Raw genomic sequence first — 8095 nt, forward strand, 5'->3', positions numbered from 1 at the left:
TCATTTCTATTGAGGTCATCGAGATATTAAAGTGTCAAGATTCTGGTAAAATCCTTTTTACTCATCAAACCACTCCTGATTTGTCTCACTTCACAACACTGCATTGATCGACATCTAAAAATAGCTCCACCGTGTTTGTTTGTGATAGATTATTTGATCTGACCTGGGATCACAGTTGGCTGAGCTGCTGCAGTAATGGCAGCTGTGTGTCTGGACGGATGACACAATTCACACAAACACACACAGACACACAGGCAGTGTATGGGCCTATCATTTCGCTTACAGCAACTGACTAGTCAGATAATCTGCAGGGATAAGCTGGACATCAATCATGAATCACTGTGGCGTTGACTGTGTGTTGTAAAATCTGCACATTCAGATAACTGTACCCAGAGTTCTGCAGCAGTGACAAGAATTACCCTCATGCATTTTTGATCATGGATTCTGGTTCAAGTTTGACATTTTCGTGCATCTTAGAGTACTTGTGAGAGGACTACTCTGACTCTGATTTTGGGACATACACTTGTGAGCTTTCTTAGCAGGGAAAAAATGATATCAGTTTTATCTGTGTGTTCAAGGGTGTAACTTTGGGTTGAAAACTGGGGGGTTGAGGTGGCCAACCATGGAGGGGGGTTTGGGAACATGCTCCCCTTGGAGACTTTTTTGCAAATAGGCTGTTAAATAGTTGTTTCACATTAATTTTAAGGGGAAGAGACATACCAAAACAACATACTCTACATATCTCAACTAGTGTAGTTGAATAGCATAAAATCATTCACTTTGTATAAAAGCACCAAATTTGTAACCATAGACTATATGAAAATAATGGACGTAGCCACCATGACATCACTCATTGGTTTGTGGACTCCCATTTTGAAGGCTCAAGTTTGGCATTTTGACTGTCGTCATCTTGATGTCGCCAAAAGTGATGAGAAGTGACCATATTTGGACAAGACTTTTCAGACCCAGAGCTATGCACTTGTTTGTAACATATCGCCTGCCCTGCTACTATATTCACCTTCCTGGATCTGATATACATAGATAAAAAAGATACACCTTAGAAGTAATCACTAGTTAATATGAGTAATACATTTAAAAAATCATGTTTAGGTTTGTTCAGACCCTGAAACATGTACTGAAAACATCGCAAGGGCAAGGAACACTACATCAGAGACTGCACAACTTTCTGCTAACCTACTGCAACAGTCCACATGCAACCACCAAGACATCTCCTGCTAGTCTGATGCTAAAGAAAGACCTGCATACCATCTTCGACTTTTTGAAGCCCCCAGCAGTGAAAGACATTGTTCAACATCAACAGGAGAAACAGATTTTGCGCAGAGAACAACAGGCTAAGGACAGAATTTTCATTTCAGGAAAATCTGTGTTGGTGAGGAACTACCGTGACGAACCTAAGTGGGTTCCTGCCACTTAGACACAAACTGGACCAGTATCCTATACAGTCCGAACTGCTGATGGTGTCTGGAGAAGACACGTTGATCAACTCCTACAGACCCCACCAGTGCCTGTGGAACTGTCTCTCGGAGATTCTTCAGATACACTTGTCAACACACCAGTTCACCTACCCAAACTGGTGCAGAACTAAACCACATCAGGGGCAAAAGTTCTAGCTGCGGATGTGACTTTACAAGGGACTGAGACAACTTACCTTGCATCAGCACCTGCAACAAATTCAGATTAAAATTTAGATTAGTGACTGACCCAAATTAAAGGGGCAGAATACTCCCTATGGGCAAGTCAGGGGATCGAGGTAGTCTACCTTCATCCCTAAGTTAGTGTCGTTCAAATAAAAAAAAAGACTGAATATAAATGGATGATACAGAGTATAAAAAATGTTGTAAGATGAAGTGCACCACAAGCTGGACAAAATAACATAATTCCTTGTTTATGCCTGTTGATAGATATTGTTGATGTTATGTTTGAGGGTGAAAGAATTTGAGTAATCCCTCAGTTTATTCCATAGGATTCCATAGGACAGTGGGTTCTGGAGGAGTTGAGTTACTTACTCACTGGGGGGACATGAGGAGGAACCAGAGGGTGGGCGGTACACTTCTGTAACAACGCTGGTTCGGAATGGCATTATTAGCAGTAAAGGCTGTATGAGCAGTGCTGCTTGCCTTAGGGCAGTGGCCGTCGTCATCTGCACCTTGGTTATCTCTGGTGCCATCAGCTTGGTCCTCTTGTGTGTGAGTCGGTCCCAAGATCCCACCAGGAAAGCCATATTATCAGCCAGTGCCACCACTTGAGTGGCACCAGTGTAACAGCAGTCAAGGAAGCCTGCCATTACTCAGTCCTTCTCGGATGGGAGCAATGATTGACTGCCCAGCCAGAGAGTGGCAGATGGGAGGAGGCAGACCCTGACTACATCCTCGATAGGAGGCACTCCCTTGTCCCACTCTCAGCCCTCGACAGTCAAATAGGGCTCGTAAGCCACTAAGAGCCTCAGCCTCGTGCTGCCAACCCAGGCAGCAATAACAGGATTCATGTGAATCCGCTGGCGGCAGAAGTGAGGCACACAACATGCAGGACTTGCTAGTAGACATGATGAATTCTTCTGTGACACCGGATGGTGAAACAAAGTTTGCAGGTGATTATCCATTCTCAGACATGGGTGAGTAAAAAAGGGAGATGAGCAGCAAGTGTGCTGGGGTTTTACAGGGGGAAGGTGCTGCACGGTTGCTATGTCGCGACTGGGCAGTGAGTGCAAAGATCTTACTCAAGTGCCAAGGCCGAGCCTCGTAAGGTAAACCAATAATGAAGCTTTTTACAATGTGGACCACATACGACATAGAACCCTGTTTTATGGCCATTTTTTATAGTTTTTATTATAACCCTGTGGTGTTTGAGGCAAAACAAAAGTTTCCTCCTCGAACCCTCTAGACTGTTGGCAAGCTGGCTTGACTATTAAATGCTACATTAGCAACAGCTGTGGAAGCAATAAATGAGTTTGAAGCAGAGTTTGTTAAAAGATCAGGTCAGCAGCAGAGTAGAGATCCAAAACAGAAGGAAAAGCACTTACAGTTAAAAAAAAAAAGCCTTTTTGCAAAATATATTTGAATTATCAGGTAAGACTGTAGCTGTACACTGGCGTTATCTGCCCCATTTGGGACTGACTTGTATGGGGCTATGCCTCAATTAGCATGCAGGCTTTTATCCATGTTCACTTTTTGGACAAAAAATGTAATACAGTCAATGAAAATAACAAGGCCTAGACATTAAACAATACCAGGAATGACAACAAAAGCACATAAAGATGGACAAACATCACAAGAGAAACATTAATGTTGGCACTACACTTAAATGAGCCAGTTTCAGGGCTCTGGTATTGTGCGTGCATGCTCACTCACTGACTGGCTTAATGGGACAATTAATGGCATGGAGCCATTGTTAATGTTATTATTTACACCTGTGCTTTTCCTGCTTTGACAAGTCAAAATGTCTGCTGTGAAAAGGGTCCATTATTTTTACTGAAACAGTAATAAGGTACTGTTGTGGGTCTTGATGTGGCTTAAAGAGTGCAGGAGACCTTTGTGGAAGAAAAGGCAAAAAACTAGGCAGGGGTCTTTTTGTTTGTGAGTGTGAATTTTAGCGATAAAGATCAAAAAACTTCAACATATACTGAAAATAATTAAAAAATTAAAAAATAAAATAAAAATAAATAGACAAATATTATTATATAAAGTTAGTGTAAAACTAAACATATGGGTAGCAAGTTCTTGTACCAAGATCTGCAACAGCCATATATATATATATTACTTATGAAAAACCTTTACACACATTACACAAGACTGTATGGTGTATGTAATGAACACAGTATATAGCCTGGTATGGGTCTAGCTTCCCTGAGGTAGAACAGCTCCTGAGTTAATCTTTGTGAATCAGATTTTATTTTAACTAACAAATATGATGTTGGCAAACTGCAACCACAGCTGCTCTCGTCTCTCCTTCCTCACCTTCGTCATTCCCCCCGCTTTTCTTTTAATTTCTCATCTGAGACCACAGGGTTGTGGCTGACATTTTACTGATAGATAACAGCTCACAGCACAGCCTGGTGTCAAGGTCTCTGGCTGCTCAGATGAATGTAGCTCTCAATGATCAGAGGAGTTGCACTGCTGTGTGAGTCTGCACCGCCCATGAATCATCCTACACTTAGATGGAGGGGAGAAGAGACCCGAAGAAAGGAAGATGAAGAGGAAAGATCAACTTTCACCTTTTCAGACAGCGTGCAGACTCTGTGTTTCACCTGCATTTAAAATTTAACAGCATAGTAGATTTCTGACTTTTAATGGTTTGAATGTTAAGTCATTTTGGTGACTTACTGAGTTTGAGTTTATTATATAACATAATATCAAAATCAAATATTTAGGTCATTGTTTCCCAACCTTTTGTGTCTTATAACTCTTTATAGCCAGACAACTGTGCTGTAGATTTTCCCAGAGTAGGTTAAAGGTACCCGGTGGATTGCTGTAAACAAACAAAAGTTATGTTTACATTCAGTATTCAGTCATCAAAATGTATCATGTGTATCGTTGAGATCCTGAAGTGTCAATCAGTGGAAAGGCGTGAAACTGGTAGTAGGAATGTGTATTGTGTCGCATGCATGAAATAAATGAAAACAGGAACCCACATGTAAAAACATCTCTCCATAGTACTAGCAGTCAAAAACTCCAAGACAAGCAGTGTTTAATCTAAAATTCTAAATTCTCTAAATTTCTCACTTCTGATGGATTTCTGATGTGTTTGGGTGTAGTCACTGTGCTCTGTTGCACCTGAAACCACACCTAACAGTGATGTCACAGTGTACTGACACACCCTTGAGTACACTTCTACTTCACTGCAGCTTTCTTTAGGAGGTCTAGTCATTGAGCAGCAGGGGACTATTGTTATATATATTATATACATGTTTATATACATATATTATATGTTTATGAGGATAACTAAACTCCTAACTCAACTGAGTACAGTGGCCAGATATTTGTTGACCAGTGCTTTAATGTCCTTGTTGAGACCAGCTAGCAGTCTTGCTTCATGTTTGCCTTTCTGCAGCAGCTGTTAAAGACTCATGATAATAATGATAACAGTCCTAACCAGGCTTCTGGCACCTCTTAGACCAACAGTTTGTAATCCTACAATTAAATGTCCAAATTTCCAGAAATATATCAAGGACATGACATGTGTGTCCCTGTTTTTAAGGATTTTTTGGGGCATTTTTGCTTTTATTAGATATGATGCGGTAGAGACAGACAGGGAGTGAGGGAGAGAAAGGGGAGAGATCCAAGGCCTATGGTACATGGTACATGCAACCACGGGCCCCAGGGATATTGAGATTAGATGGTCAGCTTCTTAAACTCATAGACCACCAGGACGAGCCCCGACCCCCCAAACAACTTCAAAGTCACAGAATAGCGATGGTGATGGCAATATCACCAAATACTGTCTTGATCAGTACATGTAGTACAGTAGCATGAGTATTTTTCTAATATTTCTCATATTTCTGTAAGTAAAAATCAGATCACAAAGGCCCTTTTTTACCCCAGCTTCAAATCCAGCCCTTATTCAGAGACGTTCCCAACAGATAGGAAGATATACACATATTGTAGGCCAAGTGCAGAATACTAAATTGTTGCAGCAACACTCACCAGGGTTGTCTGAATACATTTCAGGGAAACTGAAGCATTTGTAAATCTTTTTCAACCAAATGTATTGGCAAAAAGCTTACTGACAGCTGGTGAGTTCTGAGTGTAAATCTCTCCAAATTCCCCCTTGGGCTACAATTAGTTTCCAAAAATGTATTCTTCATATTCTTTTTGAAGAGAGATGCAGCTTTAAGGGCATACTGTGTAGGATTCTCCTCAAAACAATGTATAGACTCATACAAAAATAATCCCTCTCAGTCATCACTTATGACCCACTAGAAGTGTGTGACAGTGTATGTATCTACAGAGACTCTGCCCATATTTTCTTATTTTCTTATTTTTTTTGCTGTGTTTGGGACGTTTCTGGGCGTCAACCTTTGGGCAGTGGGCATGTAGCCCCAAGCCAATAACTGTGTGCAGGGTGTGAGGTCGGGACTTGAAGCGTAGTGACCAGCTTACATCACTATGTTTTCAGCCTTTCCCCTAAATGCTTTCAACTGTGGCACAGCGCTGCTGCTAAATGATGAACACCTCTGCTGAAATTTCACATTGTAGCTACATAATAATCACTACGAAGGCAAACCATGCAAGCTTTATCCGCTTTCAGCAGCTGATGGGAGCTAGTGGGGAGAGAACGAGTTGTTTGCTTCTCTTTCTCTTTCCTCTGCTCTCTGTCTGTGTTTGATCAAGGGTGAGGCCTAGCTACACACACACACACACACACACACACACACACACACACACACAGAGCAGAGAGGCTCCAGCAGACAGTGGAGGAGCCAACTTTGAATGTTGTGTTTGCAAACTGCAATTTGACAAATCCTACACAGAATGCATGCCTTTAAGCCTTGTGCAAACTCGCACAGCCAATCCACAGATGACTACAGTGTTTCCACACAGTATCCCCAAAGTCAACAACAGCATCAACCTGAGAAACACCCAAATGTAATTATGCACAGAAGATTTACAAAATACCGGATTATATTTGGAGTCTAATCCATCTGGCTGTGGATGTAAATCTCACACTGGTAACTGCTACAAACTCTAACGGGATCAATGCAAAATGATTCTCTTTTGTGCTTGTGTTAACTTGACAACTACTGTAGTGATCCTGCTGGTTGATTGATGTTAATTATGAGCAAATCTAACATTAATCTCACCACTGACATCATCATTCATGGCAAGAATAAACCATATCAACATGTATTGAAGACATGTTCAGAGGCTCACCAACATATTCAAAACACAAGAAACCTGCTATCTCTCCTAAATTGAGAGACAGCATTGGCCTAAACACTGAGGACACAGAAGTCATGTCCTTGGTATTGTTTTTGTGAATGTGGTTGTTAAAATTCTCCACTAGTGTTGATCTTATGCTTGTCACAATCTTTCTCCCACTTTTTTGATGAATGTAGCTACGTAGCTATGGAGGAAGATGACAAGATCATTCTTAATTCTGCTAACTTTGCTCTGATTGGTCAATTGTTTCCCTAACCAATCAATCAATTTTGATTGTGAATATTCTTCACATTAAGATGATTCAGAAAAAAGTAACACATCAGATCATAACTTATATAATTACACCCTAATTAAATACAGTGAAACAATGAATACTTTTCTATAAAGATATTTATATACAAGAGTGGGATCATTGTCATGTTTGTTATATAAACTCATAAATTAATTTCTAACAGCAGGTCGACATTATAATACTCCTCCACCACATAAATAAATAAATTAATAAATAAATAAGCTATAGCCTCCAGGTAGCCTGATCCATATTTATTACATTTAATAATATAAACAAAACCTGTGACATATTCTCTGAGGCTAAAATGAAAAAAAAATCTCAGTCGAGGGTGGTCTGCTCTGTGAAGCAACACATGTAATATCAGGATGCGCGTCTCTACTTTAAATTCATGTATTACTGATTGACAGTCAGATGTCACACATTGCTGTAGCAGCTGTCATAAGAGACCTCACAATAAATGTCAGGGGCCTAGAAATCGCCGGTGGGTTTTTTTTTTTGTGCTGCACAGGAGGATTCAAGGTGCAGGACCGTCACATACTTCACCACCAGCCTTGAATGCTATCAAGGCTTCCCATGTTATTATGTGAATTTCTGTGTCAGTTTTCATTTTTATTTGAGTGCAGGAGAAGTGACTGCACTGCAACCTTAACAGAGTGTAACACAAAGTGAGTTAATATAAAAATAATACGCCATTAAAAAGGATTCAAACTGACTTTTTTTTTTTTTTCGAGGGTGAAAACTCTCCACTCTTTCTCAAATGATGGAAACTTATAAAATGCTTGTCTGAGGACATGTCAGGCAAGTTGCTGGACAAGCAAGGAACCTGCAAATCTTTTGGACAGTTGAGTGAAAGTGGGCGCTGAAAAGAGCAACGACAAATGTCAACACTGTCCTGAAGAAACAGTCT

Source organism: Thunnus albacares, chromosome 18 (assembly GCF_914725855.1).
Source record: "Thunnus albacares chromosome 18, fThuAlb1.1, whole genome shotgun sequence".
In the NCBI taxonomy this organism is placed as follows: domain Eukaryota; kingdom Metazoa; phylum Chordata; class Actinopteri; order Scombriformes; family Scombridae; genus Thunnus; species Thunnus albacares.